This window comes from Chelonoidis abingdonii, chromosome 3 (genome assembly GCF_003597395.2).
Source record: "Chelonoidis abingdonii isolate Lonesome George chromosome 3, CheloAbing_2.0, whole genome shotgun sequence".
NCBI classification, from domain to species: Eukaryota; Metazoa; Chordata; order Testudines; family Testudinidae; genus Chelonoidis; species Chelonoidis abingdonii.
Genome location: NC_133771.1, coordinates 68,595,176 through 68,610,339, shown reverse-complemented (window position 1 = coordinate 68,610,339; position 15,164 = coordinate 68,595,176).

Below are 15,164 nucleotides of genomic sequence, written 5' to 3'. Positions count from 1 at the left end.
CTGGAAAACATGCCTTATAGTAAGAGACTCAGAACTCCACCTATGTAGCTTATTAAAGAAAAGGTTAAGGGATTATTTGATCATAATCTATAAGTACCTATTTTGGGAATAAAATTTGATAATAAAAGGATCATCAGTCTAACAGACAAAGATATAACAAGATCCAATGGCTGGAATTTGAAACTAGATAAATTTAGACTAGAAATAATGTGCAATTTTTTGACAGTGCGGGTAACTAACCATTGGAACAATTTATTAATCATTGCAGTGGATTCTCTATCACTGGCAATTTTAAAATTGATATTGGCTGTTTTTTGAAAAGATATTCTCTAGTTCATCTACAGCTATCGGACTTGATGCAGGATATTAATTCAGGTAAATCCTATGTCCTTTGTTACGCAGATCAGACTAGATGATCACAATGATCCCTTCTGGCCTTAAACTCAATGAATTTATATCAGGTGGGCTAGCACAGGAACTGTGCAGAGGTGGCTTGTGCCTCTTCTATTCAAGAACCACTGAGAGCCAGTTCAGATCCTGCTGCAAAGTAGGGAAGCTCTGAGCCTTCTTGTTCAATTTACTATTTTGAAGAATCAGCCAAATCTGTTCTATGTTCAGGGGCAGTGGCAGCATCTTTTTGGTGTGTGGGGTGGAGCTGAGGGCTGGACAGAAAATTGGGGCAAGGCTCTGCTACACATCTTGTGGGCACGTGCCACCCTTACTTCTGCAGTTCTTCACTGCTTCTGGCAGCTGTGCTGCTGCTGGAGGTGGGGTTACCATGAGAGTTGGGCACTGGGCCAGCAGCCACTGCTCTTTCTGGTCTGCCTTCAGAGCTGGGCAGCTAGAAAGCAGTGGCTGCTGGTCAGGCACCCAACTCTGAAGGCAGTGTCGCTGTCAGCAGCAGTTCAGAAGTAAGAGTGGCAATGCCATACCATGCCAACCTTACTTCTGCATAATATTTGACCTTTGTCCTCGGAGGGATGGCTATGAGGGGTAAGGCAAATTTTGGGGTGGCTATAGTCTCTGCAAACCCCCACCCCCAACACCACCCCTGCCTATGCTCCCTTTTCCAGTAAGCCTGTATCGGGGACCTGCTGTCTGCTCAGTCTAAGGGAAATAGAGAACCTTCTAATAATGGGAGAAAGGGAGCGCTTCTCCACCTAACATAACATCCTGGACAACAAGATAAGCTTGTTAACAAACACTGGCTTGTCCTTGAGATCTTTTCCTTCTCCCCACTGACAGCTTGTCCTATCACAAACTAAAAGGTGTATTCTTCTTCCTCAAACTTTTTGGTATTAGTAGTCAGCTCCTGGCCTACTACAGAAATATATAAAGGACAGTCAACAGGAGACCAGGAAAAAAACACATCTTTTCATTTTTTTTTGTAAGTTAGAATCTGACTTGTGATTTGCAGCCAGTTAATGCAGCTTTTGAAGAGACTTGCTGTGAAATGGGGTGATGCATAATGGGTTGCAAGAAAAAACATCACGCCCATGAGGCCCACTGATGACTTTATTTCCTGTGTTAGCTGATGGCTATGTTATAACTGAAATGTTGTCATGAGGGCTTGGGTGACAGTGCAGAACCTTTGACCTCTATGTCACAAGTTCAAGCATAGCCCAGGATGGTAGTGATTCAAAGTTTTTCCCATATGTTGGCTGTTTTGCTGGGTGGTCTATGTAAGATGAGTTTGCTGAGCTCGGTCCATTTTGCAATGGACAGGTGCTCACAAAGCACAAACCATGGCCTTAGATGGTACTTATAGGCACCCTAGTTGGCAGGCTTAGGTGGAAGCCATGAAGGGAGATGAATTTATTTTGCTAAAATGGAGTGGATTTGTGTGAACCTCTTTCCTTCAAGAACAAACCAGACACAGAAAAAAATAAGACTGAAGAGGCTGTGGGTGATACCAATAAGCCCTTGCAGTATAAATATTCTGGTGTCATATTTGCAACACCGTAGTTAAGCATTTGTCAGCATCTGACTCCTCTGTATTTTTCTGACACTTGAGCTCCAGTTCACATATATAAACTCTAGCTCCCTCTCACATTAAAAACTATGTTCAGAATGAGATTACGATCCAGTGTTCCAGCCCTGAATGTTATTTGATAGCTTCAGTAGGGCTGTAGGCTGCTGCACATGAAGTATTTTGACATTTGCTGATACCTCTATGAATAGCTGGTGGTGATTTGTGACTTGCTCTTTAGCAAGGCGAATGGCAAGGACTTCACTAGCTGGAAGGGGCTTGTCCCCACAGTTAGAATCCCTCACAGGCAGCCAATTTACTGCACTCTCTGCTTTCCTTCCCTCCCATGTGATTCAGCAGTTATTTGTTTTTTTTAATTAGGACTGGGAACAAAATGGCAACATATTTTTCAAGATGCTTCACACACAATTCGTCACAAGTTTGTTTCATGTGGTTTGAGTCCTCCTTTTCAGCTTTGAATTACCATGTTAAAACATTTTTTACTATATGCACAAAAATTGAAAACTGAAGCGGTACTGTGAAAAATGTTTCACATATTAAATGGAAATACCAAATCTGACCTTTTAGATCCAGTGACTGTTTCTCTACACATTTACACTGGTATAAATAGGAAGTAACTCTATTGAGGTCAGTGGAGTTATGCTGGCAAAAAAAATGGTTTTCAGCAGTGCCATTTTGCCTGCATTTGCCAAGCGTGGCCAGATATTTTCATGGGGGTTGGGGAAGGGGAAAGAGAGAGAGCTGTGAACATTTATCTTTAAGGACTGTGGTCTGTGCCCAGCAGTTTTAATGTAAGCTCTTACTGAGATGAACAGAAGATCTGAGAGTTGAACAATGATAAGTTCAAAATTATCAAAATCCTGGTAAACTGACACTGGGTAAAACTTTTCAATTGCAAAATGTATCAAGAAATATGTGAAATTCAAAAACTTTAGCTAAATTTCAGTTTTTCTAAGAGTGTCATAAAATGAAATTTGGAAGTTGGCCTGTTCTGTTTAGAAATGAAAGCAAAAGGGGCAATGTGGTCTCTTCCTGACAGCTCAAATAGTCATCAAAGCATACTCATGTGTTGAAGGTAAATCATGTTCACTACTATCTCCTTTTCACTTATATGGAATGAGCTGATCTAGCATTAGGAGTATCCTTTATTATGCAATTTCTTTATTTCACATATTTACTGTGATTTTTTAATAAGTATGAAAACTTTTCTTACTGAAATATTTTCTCAAACTAATTGGCTGTGAGATTATTATGATATTGTAGTGAGAAAAATTTTTATATTTCTAAAGGTTAGTAAAGAAGGTTAGTAATGAGTTAAGCACATCAAATTTGTTATACTGTGCATGAGCACATTAATCAGAAGTTGTGCTTTATGAGTTGCATAATATTATTAAAATAAAATGTGATTGTTGCTAAATTATTATTTTATAAAGATGTTTTCAATATAAAATTGTTTTGCATAAAGCAAGAATACAATACATAGAACTACTGTGTTTCACTCAATGGAAATTAAAACAAAAGTCCCAAACTAAATTGTTCTGAAATATACAACCACCTGGAAATAAAGTTGCATACTGGGAATTTAACATCTTTATGTCATCAGTTCTCATTCCAACATGAAACACGCAAGTAGTTTGCTAATATACTTTTCTGTGGGAAAGTCAACATTTCTCCGCACTAATCTTTTCCAGAATCAGTTTATAACCGGCACAATAAGTGCATAACACCTATAATTCTGTCTATATAATAACATAATTATTTTGCATATACACAAAATCTGACACACATTGTGTATGTATATAAAATATAAACAGTGGGATCATTTTCATGTGTAGTTGTTTGCTAGAGTTCTAAGTGTGGGTTTAGTTCATTTACCAGTGTTGCAACTTCGCAAAAGGAAATACAGGCAAGAATCGCTGTCATTGCTAGTGGTTCAGTTTGTCCGACCCCATAAAACCCTTTAATACACATAAATATGCTTTCACATGCATGTATAGAATTCATTTCAATGTACAGTATGTTTCAATAGAAAAGGAAAACTGTTTGAACACCGGGGACTAAATTCAGAGCTGATGAACTAACTGATACTCTAATCAAGTCAATAAAGTTTTATCCACTTACACCAGGTCTGACTGTAGCCCTTTATTTGATTAAATTGAACAAACCCCAACAAAAAACCAGGTTTGAATTAAGAAATTGTTTTTTAAAATGTCACACTATGGCAGGGGTGGGCAAACTATGGCCTGCAGGCCGTTTTAAGCCGGCCTGCGAGCTCCCAGTGGAGAGCAGGGTCTGGGGCTTGCACCGCTCCAGCACTCTAGCCGGGGGGCAGGGTCAGGGTCAGGGGCTGCACCATGCAGCTCCTGGAAGCCGCAGCCTCGCCCCACTCCAGCTCCTACACACTCCAATGGCCCCTGCCGGTGCTCCAGTGGGAGCTGCAAAGGTGGTGCCTGCAGATGGGGCAGCATGCAGAAACGCCTTGCCGCACCTCCACATAGGAGCTAGAGAAGTGACATGCCTCTGCTTCAGGGAGCCGCTTGAGGTAAGCACCACTTGAAGCCTGCACCCCGAGCCTCTCCCCATGCCCCAACCCCCTGCCTCAGCCATGATCCCCGTCCCAGCCTCCAAACCCCTTGATCCCAGCCTGGAGCACTCTCTTGCACCCCAAACTTCTAATCCCTAGCCTCACCCCAGAGCCCACTCCCACCCCCAGTGGGAGTCTGGACCCCTTCCCACACCCCAACTGCCTGCCCCAACCCAGAGCCCCCTCCCGCACCCTGAGCTCCTCATTTCTGGCTCCACCCCGGAGCCCACACCCCCAACCAGAGCCCTCACCTCCTCCCACACCCCAACCCCAATTTTGTGAGCATTCATGGCCCACCATACAATTCCTATTCCTAGGTGTGGCCCTTGGGCCAATAGATTTGACCACCTCTGCTATGGGCTAGCTTTTGTGTCTGTTGAGAGTAGGGCCATCCTCACCCTATAATCAACAGGACTCTAAAATGGGAAAAGGTGGGGGCATAGCCCTACCCCTTTATCCATGCCAGCCTGGGAAGCACATCATGCATCTTTGCAATGGAGCAGATTGTTCACCTCATGTGCACAAGGAGCAGCACTAGGACAGACTGTGCTACCCTGTCAGCCCTTCCCTGAAGACCCTTAAAATCTAAGTGGGAGGGAAGGCATTGGTAGTTATTGCCTTTTGGAAAGACCTTGATGCTGGAAGTGATAAGTGACTGAATCACCCCTTAAGGTCAAGAAGAGAAATTACAGAAGAAAAGACAAAGCATGTGGGGGACCATGTGAAGTTACAAGGTTAGAGGAGAAGCTTAAAGGTTCAGGTAATTCTCTGACACCCCTGTGCTTTTTACCCTGCTGCCTCCTATGCAGCTTTGCTTACTTCTTTTTAAGTAATGTAAAACTAACTATCGGAAGTACAGGAAGGGCCTCCTCCTGCAAACGCTTAAACTGGACTCTGTTGTGACACAATTCTACACGAGAGGCAGTGTGAATCCTCCCCACCCCAACAGAAGCTCCACAAGGCTTTCCTTTGGGTTCTGTTGATATTTCTCTCCTTCACCTCACACAGGGCCACACTACTGTCTGAGCTGATGATGAAAATGTATCGTCTAACTAGGACCAGGATACTGCAAAGCTATTTGATCACATGACCTCATCTCAGCCATCTTGAATTATGTTTGGCAATGGAACACTTTAAAAATAAAATAAAATTATAGGTTAAATTGCGGCTCATACTCATACCTCCTTGGGGTCATGATGAACTGTCCATTCTGGTAGGTGGGCATATCCGCTAAAGCACTACCACATGTGCTCTGAAGTGATTCTGTACTGAGGTTTATGCATGAGGCACAGGCTCCTTATGCCCACTTTGCCTCTATGCATACCCTCTGTTATATCTATGTAAGTGTGTATGTGTATTTGGCATTGCAACTAGACCTTGAAATGGTAAAGAAGGATTTTGGCCACCTACATTCTTGGATGCAGAAGCAAAATTAGAATGCAATATTAGCAAATGAAGATAACTAGCTCTTTCTTAAAACTTGGCAACCTGTTTTTTAATATAAACAATGACAAGAAGAGTACAAATTCTTAGTGAGTGGTGCTTTAAATGTAAATGTGATTAAAGTGATGCCTCTTTAGAGATGTAGACTGTATTTATATATTTTGGATGGAATACTTATATTTTTTGGCAGGACCATACATAGAATTTGCATGTTAATGTGCTCTTAGGGAACATCTTTTTTTTTTTTTTACATACCAGAGACTAGAGCATGATGTTTTTCTTTTTAGTTCTTACCAAAACATAACAGAATATAGTAGTTAAATTACTTTTGATGATGGCACCTAAGAATGAAGCACTGTGGAGCTTCAAGTTTTCTTAAACTCACTAAACTCCAGACTGTGTGAAATTTCATGACATTTCTAGCATTTTACGATTGTACCCAGCAGAGAGAAAACTTGGGAAAGTATAAGGAGCAAAAACACACACAAGTGCATTAGTCAACTTAGTCTATAAATGATAAACATACGGTATATTTAATTTTTTGCAGTGTTGTAGCCATGTTGGTCCCTGGATATTAGAGGTGGGTGGGCAAGGTAATATCTTTTATTGGACCAGCTTCTGTTGGTGAAAGAGACAAGCTTTCAGGCTCAAACTGAAGAAGAGCTTTATGTAAGCTTGAAAGCTTGTCTCTTTTACCAACACAAGTTGGTGCAATAAAAGATATTACCTCACCTACCTTACTTCTCTAATACATTTAATTCTCATTTGTGAGACTGGCCAAGAAAATGAAAAAGCATACAACAGATTTTTTTTTTCACAGTTTACTTATCAAGAATCACTTTTCACTTTAACTTTGCCTTTTGGATTTCACAGTTCTGTGCTTAACATGTTTGTTCACTTTTCTGCTGTACAAAGAATACAAGAAATTGAAAGATCCAACATGGAGATTTATTATAGCAGTCCCCAGTATCCCTCTCTTACTGTAAATCTCACTTCTATTGTAAATCCTTTTCTTCATTTGCTTATATCTTTGTCAAATTAATTCTTTATGTGCTGAAATAGTTATGCTTGGTCTCAGCCCAAAGAGCATTTTTACTGTCTCACTTATTAATTTTTGATTGTGCCATTTTTGTGTAACTACTCAAGCCTGGCAAATTTTGTCCCCATATGCTCCACACTGGAATTTTGTGGGCAGATAACTTTTAAAATGGCTGAATAAGTCACCTCACACTTGGATTGCTTTGTAGATCCCAGTAAGATTTAAATATCAAGACAAGTTTGAAGAAATTTAGCAAAGTATTTTTAAAGTTATAAAACATAATTCAGCAATTCTATGCATGTGAATTAGAACTTTTCTCTACAGTAAAAAAGCCCATGTTTTTGTGAGCAGCTGCTTATATCATTATAATATAGTTGTGTTACACAGAAATGCTGACAAGAGATTGATCTTCTTTTCCTAATTCCAGTTATCTAACATGAGTCAAGGTTACACACATCTGTCATGCAGCAGGGGTCAGTGGTCATTGTTACAGCCATATCAGTCTCTTCAATTATACCAGCTCACTGGAAGAATTGTCTGGATGACAATATGTTTAAACCATCAACAACATGGGTTCCTTAAAAAAAAGACAGAGGAAGGAAAGGAAATTCTGGATGTATCCTAAGGGATAAATAGGGACAGAGTCTGCTAGCCAAAATGTGTATGCAGTTTCCAGTGACTCCAGCCAGATTATTGTCTAAGTCCCCAATTCAGCAAGGTACTGAGCATATGTCTATCTTTAAGCACAGGAATATTCCCCTAATGGCAAGCACATAAGTAGCCTCCTTGGCTATTGACGGGGGAGGGGGTGGTGGTGGTCAGAATGGGGCTGTGTGAGGTGTGTAAGGGGAGCAAGGCCTGGAACAAAAGGTGAAGGTACTCTTCCTAGCTCAAGTCACAAAATAAACTCCACCCATATGAGATGCCAGAATGAGTTACCACTCATAGTAGAGAATACAGCTGTTCAAAATATGATCATGCTGCTATCTGGGCACCTTGAGCTTGGCTGTCTTTCAGTGGGGCTTGATTGAACATGGGATCCTTGATTTGGAATGGAAGAGGGAGGTGAGTGATAAGTGATGGAGCTTGCCCACATGTAGCATCAAAATGTGATGTCACTCTCAGTAAATTGTGCAGATCTGTGACTCTCCACAGGAGGAATGAATTAGTTAAAACAATGTTGATATTTAAAGTATCATCACTGTGCTGCTGAGTTAACAGCTGGCTGAGATGAATGAGGCAGTTTACACTTCTCCCAGCAATTGTTCTAGATCTCTGCAGACTCATGCAGACTTCCCAGCACTAATTACACTCAATTCACAATTCTGGAGATTTTCTTCTCAACCATAACAGCCAGACACTTTCATTAACAAAAAAAGTAAGTTGAGATTCTGGAGAATTAACTAGTGGCTTCAGAGAGGGGCAGTTATACTATATGAGCATATAATGACTGTTCCAAGCCCTGGGGACCACTCACGTGCTTGAAGTTAGGCAAGTACTAAGTAGCTTGCTGAATCAAGGCTTAAAACTGGAGTTTCATGCACTCTGACCTACTCTGTTATTACCTCCTGCCTTTCTATCTCATGCAAGCGGAGGAGAAAAGGCCTCTGAACAAGAAATTCCCATAATGACTTAGATAACAGACCAATGGGGATAATTAATACTACTTTTTTATGTTATGTCCCTCTTCCCCGCCCTACCTTTGCTACTTATCTTAGACAGAGCTCTTTGGGTGAAGGCCTGCATCTCATTATGTTTAGAAAACACCTAGCACACTGTAGACCTACTGCAAGCCAATGTGCAGTATGCGTAAAGACTGTGAGAGTAACAGTAGAGGAAAAACTAGCCCCCTGAGCTGAGGAAAGTTATTGTTTTACTTCTATACCATACAACTATCCCAGAGCATTTGTCTGCCCCTATCTTCTTAAAGGTTTGAAAAAAAGTGATGTATAGATTACTGCGCAGGCTTCTTTGTTACCTCAGTGTCTTGGTACTGCAAATTATTCACCTGTGTTCCCTTTAGTTGGTGTCAGCTGGGCCTGCCTCTAGTTAATCACATTGATCTTTAGAAATTGGCTGTTCATTTTACAAATTCAGCTTCCTTCTGAATTTTCCTAACAATAAGGAAACTCCTTTTCCCTTCTTAGGCACACTAACTTTAGGCTGAGTCAATACCACTTCAAGCTAGCTAAATGGAGTGTTTCACTAAGTGATATTAGGACATCTCCTAAGAAGCCTCTAAGATACAAATCTCTTAGCCTTCATGATAAAGAAGAGTATCACTGGAGGCAATTCCTCCACTCACTGTCGTGCAGGGTATTTCCCAGTTAGAGTTGCTAACCCTCCAGGGTTGTCCTAGAGTCTCTAGGAATTTAAGATTTATCTTTAATTACAGTTTATGCAATGTGATGCAATTTCTAGGAATACATCCAGCCAAAACTGGCAGTACTGTTCACATACTGGACTTGGATTAAGTGTAGAAAAAGATCCTGCAACTTTCTGAAGAGGAGAGAGATACAAGAATGATTCGTAAGCTTCATACCTGTTCATATCTGTAAAGATTTCCATGGTAGGAGACCCACCAATTACAGGCAAACATTCTCCTAGATGAGAAGAGTAAATGGAGCTGCTATTCACTCCCATCAGGTACTTTACCCAAGATTCACAAAGATATTTAAACTTCCAACTTCCTACTGATTTCAAGGGAAATTAGGAATCTAAATACCTTTGTGGATCTGGGTATCTACTCTCAGGGGTGCATAAAGATATACAAATGGGAAGATAAATCCTCCACTATTTTCCCTACCTGAGGCCTTATTTTATTTTTTAAGGACCCATCAACCTCCCTCAAAAACACTCCTCCTCCAGTTCCCACCACCTGAAAGAGGCTGCCTATGTCCCTGTATCAACTGGGACAGGGTAGGTTACCCACTTTGTGTCTCACATATCCTCAGAATAACATGGCTACAACAATACTTTATCAACACTCCATCGCTTTTCAAATTTCCTAGGAAAACATGTAAGGCTTGACGCACTAACCCTTATTTACCCGAGTTTCTGTAGTGAGTAGTGGTTGTAGGACTGGTTCCACTATTACCTCTATCTCAAATCTCCCTCTTCCCATTATTATTTAACTCTGAACTGTACTTAATTCCGTATGCAATTTGTGGGGAGGGGAATTCAATTTGTTTTGCATTTTATTATGTTTCATTTTTGACATGCTATTTTTGTTTGAAGAATTGCTGTTGGCACATCTGACTTCTTTTTGCTGCAGACATTTGGGAATGATTGCTTCTAATAGATTACTGCTAAAAGAGGAAAATCATTAGGACTAGTTGTACTTTCCTGCTTATAACAATTTATTGAGTAAAGCAGGAAGCAAACACTTTTTTATAGTAGAGTGATGGATCTGGGATTAATTGTGAGTTTTCCTAGAGGTGTTCCCACAATGCAGTGGACTAATCTTGAACTAAAATTCCCTGTTACATAAGGGGAAAAGTGGATAAAAAATGTTAATTTCCAAGAAATATAAAGCTTTCTGTAAAATCCTCCATTCTCATTAGACTTGCTATACACCTATGTTGAATATTACGGGCACAAATACAAAAACAATTAGCATTTTCTCAAGAAATGGTGTAAGAACCTGGTTTGTTTCTGTAGTGTGTGATTTTATTTTCTTGAAACGGCTTATGTTTAAAAAAAAGTGGACACTATCCAAAGGCAAATGTCAGAGCTGTACTGTGTTATACGGAAATAGATCACAATATAAATAGAGGAGTAATGAAAATAAAACTCCAGATGAAATATTTCTCCAGGAATAATTCATCTAGAGTAAATGATGACAAAAAGCCAAACAAGTCTTTTCAATGCTAACATCTTATCTAGAAATTATTAATACCTTTCAAGGGATTACATTGATGGTTGTAATAATAATTACCATCTCCCGGCATCCTCACGTGCCAGGAATCAAACACTTAGGAAGTTGATTTTTAGTTCAGTAAATAACACGGAACAAAATCATATTTCCCCTCCCTGGGCATCAAGGTCTTCCATACATGGATCTGGGAGCCAGGTGTGTCCTTGTCTCCTGGGATCACTCTGCAGAATCCATGCTGTGGAGTATTTTGTGGCTGTCTAATTCCACTGTCAGTGGGCCATTGATGCATAAAGGAGGGAGGGAGTGGAGTGGGGGAGCTAAGGGTGGAGCCAGTGGAAATGCATGGAAGATAGCTTTTTTTTTTTCCCTCCTTCTTAATACAGCCCAAGGTCAAACTAACTATTGTGTATATTTCCCCCCACCTCTCTTGGAGCTTCCACATCCATCAGGAAATCCCTGGTAGCATGGAACAACATTGTCAGGAGCAGGCAGGGGAGGAGAATGGCAAGGGTTCCACAAGCAAGGTCCTGACCTTGCAAGGATCCTCGGAGATGGAGATCTGCCAGGTTTGCGAATGCTTTTCTGTGTATGGAATCAAGCTTTGTCTCTCCTGTAAGGAGGGGAAAATCCTCATGGAGATTTCCCAGTATAAGTTCCCTCCTGTGGATTTCGCAGTAGAACTTAATTATAAAGTCAGGACGCTGCCTGTACTTCCAATTCTAAAATCACTGAGCCATATAATTCATCCCTGGTGTAACTTCACTGATGCTAGTGGAGTTTCACTGGATATGAATTTGGCTCATTGTGTTCCAGAGGATTGCTGCTACCTTGAGATAAAATAGAAAAGTATAAAATCTTGTGGGAAAGGACCAAACTGTAAATCAGAAGGAAGAAAGGACAAAGAAAACCTAGCGTTGGGCATTATATTGAGTAAGAACTTCTGGTTGTAGTCTTTTTTTCTAGGCCAGTAATATTAGTGTATAAAAAGTGAACCATGACTAATATTACTATAAACTGTTTAAGAAATGAGTGATTTGACACTTGTTTAATGTTCATAATTCTAATAGCAAAAGTTTGACAATCATCTTAAAGGACTAAATTCACTTCCTAAGGTTTGTCTTTTTTCATTCCTGCAAACAGAACAGAAGTTGGTTGCATTCTTTGCTGTTTGTCCTCACAGAAAGAGGTGCTAGGCTGCTTTTTTTCTGCTCTGCTATTGTTTCTATCAAAAGGTACAGAAATAGGTTGCTCTTTGCCACCCAAGCAGACAGTTGCCACACTGTCTGTCAATCAAACATAAAGGGCTGCCCTCGGAGCTGCAGAAATCCATCATAGTTTGGACACTTGTGCAGTGTCAACTAATTTTAGTTACTGAGGCTGGGGATGATGTGAAGAGTGATTAGCCAAGGCACTTGTCCAAGACACAGCAAGGGTTATGGCTCTCCTTATGGCCAACAACTGCACAAATATGAGACAGGCTGAGTTTGTGAGAGCTATTTCCACAAATTTATTTGAAGTGTGAGGCTACCTCCTATCTGTATTTATTATTCTAGCTGTTGGTGTAACGTTGATGAAAAACTCTGTTTACTTTAAACTGTTCCTGTTAAAGGGGAAGTTTTGCCACTTGCATTTTTTGCCTTCACTGTGGATGTGAAGTGATCCCAAATTTAACGTTATAAGATACGGTTTTAAAAAATTGTTTAAGATGAGACATTCTATTTGTTCTGTAAACATTTTGCTTTTTAAAAGAACTCTGTGTGTGTGTATATATATATATGAATGTGTACATATACATTTTCTTCTGGCTCCAGATACACTCAGTATAGAACCTAAAACAGGTAAGATTTCGTCATTTATCTCAAATGCAGGACAAGAGCAGTGAAAAGTTATGAACCTCAAGCAATACTTACAGCTTTCTAAAGGTTAACAGCCTTCCTTTGCATGTATGTATAATTTAGGAAAACAGCCCATAGAACTTCAGACAGTGCAATAAGAGCTTCTGTCTGGGAATCCCTTTGTGAAAGGTTATGGATAGGTCTAACATGTTTAAGTCCTTGCTTTCATTTCAGGCTATACTGGCAACAGATGAAGACATACAAAGAGACCCATTTAGGCTTTATTGTTCCAGTTGTTTGGCATACTTCCACTTGATTACTATAGCCTTGGCAGGCAGAAAAAGGAGTCTGAGATTTTACTGTTTTGATGTCACTGTCACTAAGAAATAGTTCTGTTTTTAATACCCAGCATTCTGGTAGAAAAAGACTCCACCCACAGTTTAGCAGACATCTGAGTAAGCACTTTTCGAATCTAGCAGATGGTGATGACTATTACGTAACCTATCACTGTGTGGTGTTTAGATGTTGCTTGTGATTATTAGAACTGGGAGCACTGGTTGTTGGGAGTCTGAAAGGACAGGAAACAGGAAGGAGGAGGAAGGAGTTGAGGAGGCAGAGTGAGAGTTACAGAGGGTGCAGCAGCAGCTTGGTAAAGAGGTTTCCACTTTAAAAATAAAGTCCTGTTGAAGTTTGTTAGTATGTTACCTGGTTGATACAACACACTGCCAAGTTTAGTCCAGTTCCACATGAAACATTTTAAGTAAATTTTCAGATAAGCTAATCAAATTTGCATACAGCCATAAACTTCACTTTAAGGGCATTACGGCCTGCCCTGAGCTGTGGAAGTGGTAAAACGGAGCTGCATAAAACTTGGCACATAAGTGGATATTGAAGAGTGTCTGGGCTGAGTGCTAAATTAGGATTGGCTGGGGGGCCGAAACTTGAGTAACCGTGTTTGTGGAGCTATCTGAGTGGAACATAAAGGTGGGTAGGGATTATCAGAGGGGTAGATGACAGATGAGTAGTAACTAAAGGAACCCGGATTTGTAGGAATGTGTGGGGATGGATAGATGTAACTGGAGAGTTTTGGGGTGGTGGAGTCAGAGGTAAGATATATGGGTGGCAAGTTCTATGGCTGGGAGAAACTAGATGTAGAAGGGATGGGAGGAGGGATCTAGGGAGGTTTGCAGGGGGCGTAAAGGGTGACAGCTGGGTGGAAGTGCTTACAGGCTATTGAGGGGCTGAGGGTAGCTAGGTTTGAGGTGGTTCCAGGCAGGTAGCTACTAGGAGAAGTTGGGGCTTGGAGGGGAGAGGAAGATAAGGGAGTTGTCTGGGGTGATGAAGGGTAGATAGGACTTTGGGGGTTGGTGAAGGTGGGGGCTTAGGGCCAGCTCTAGGCCCCTTCAGCTTCTGTCATCACTGCTCGGTTGTTCTTCTCCTGCTCAGATATGCTGGAGTGGGGTGGGGAAAAGGATGGCAGCGATGTAGATAGAGGCTTCTTGGCTGCCTGCTCCTCTGGCACCACAGTGACTTCTGGTTGCTGTGTGTCACAACTGAAGTCCATTCACTGAAAGGTGTGTGTGTGTGTGTGTGTGTGTGTGTGTGTGTGTGTGTGTGTGTGTGTGTGTGTGTGTGTGTGAGAGAAGATGTGTGATACTCAGTAAATCCTCATAATCTATTCTCAGCTACACCCCAAACTTACTTTTAGTATTGTGTGTGTATGTATGTATGTATATATTATGGCCCATAAGGTCAGTTGTGTAACAGGGATGAATTTTGAACCATATTTTAATACCCTGCAAGGTGGGAAGGTCCCAAAGCTCAGGTACAGCCTGAGCCCAAACATCTACACCACAGTTAAACAGCCCCACAAGCCTGAGTCAGCTGCCATGAGCCAGCCACGGGTGTCTAATTGCTGTGTAGACATACCTCTCAAGTGCATGTTCAATACTGCCTCCTAGAGTCTGAGGTCTGGGTTCAAGCATTAGCTTACCCTTTTCTCCCCCTAGATTTCAGAGCTGGGAATGCTGAAGAGGTAAAATGAATTATGTTGCTGTAATTGAGCATAAATCCTCTTTGGCATGTGCACTCTCCTGCTACTCTTAAGGGCACAGAGCACCTTTAAAAGCAGGAATGCTGTGAAATGCATTTCCCCATGTAGGAATGGGAGTCCTCAGGAGAAGCAGATGACCAAGAAGAGGCCTATGACTGCCTTTGGGTACTATATAAAGCAGTTCTCTAGGCTCAGTGTAGGGGGGAAACAGGGATTTGGGAGGCTTCATACATGGCTTTCCTCAGCCATTCGCAGAATACAAGCTGTCTGTGTAGGTCTGATGGACGTCCATCCCAGCTCTCCACATGGAACAAGATTGGTGTGAGTCCCTGTGGAAGGGCCA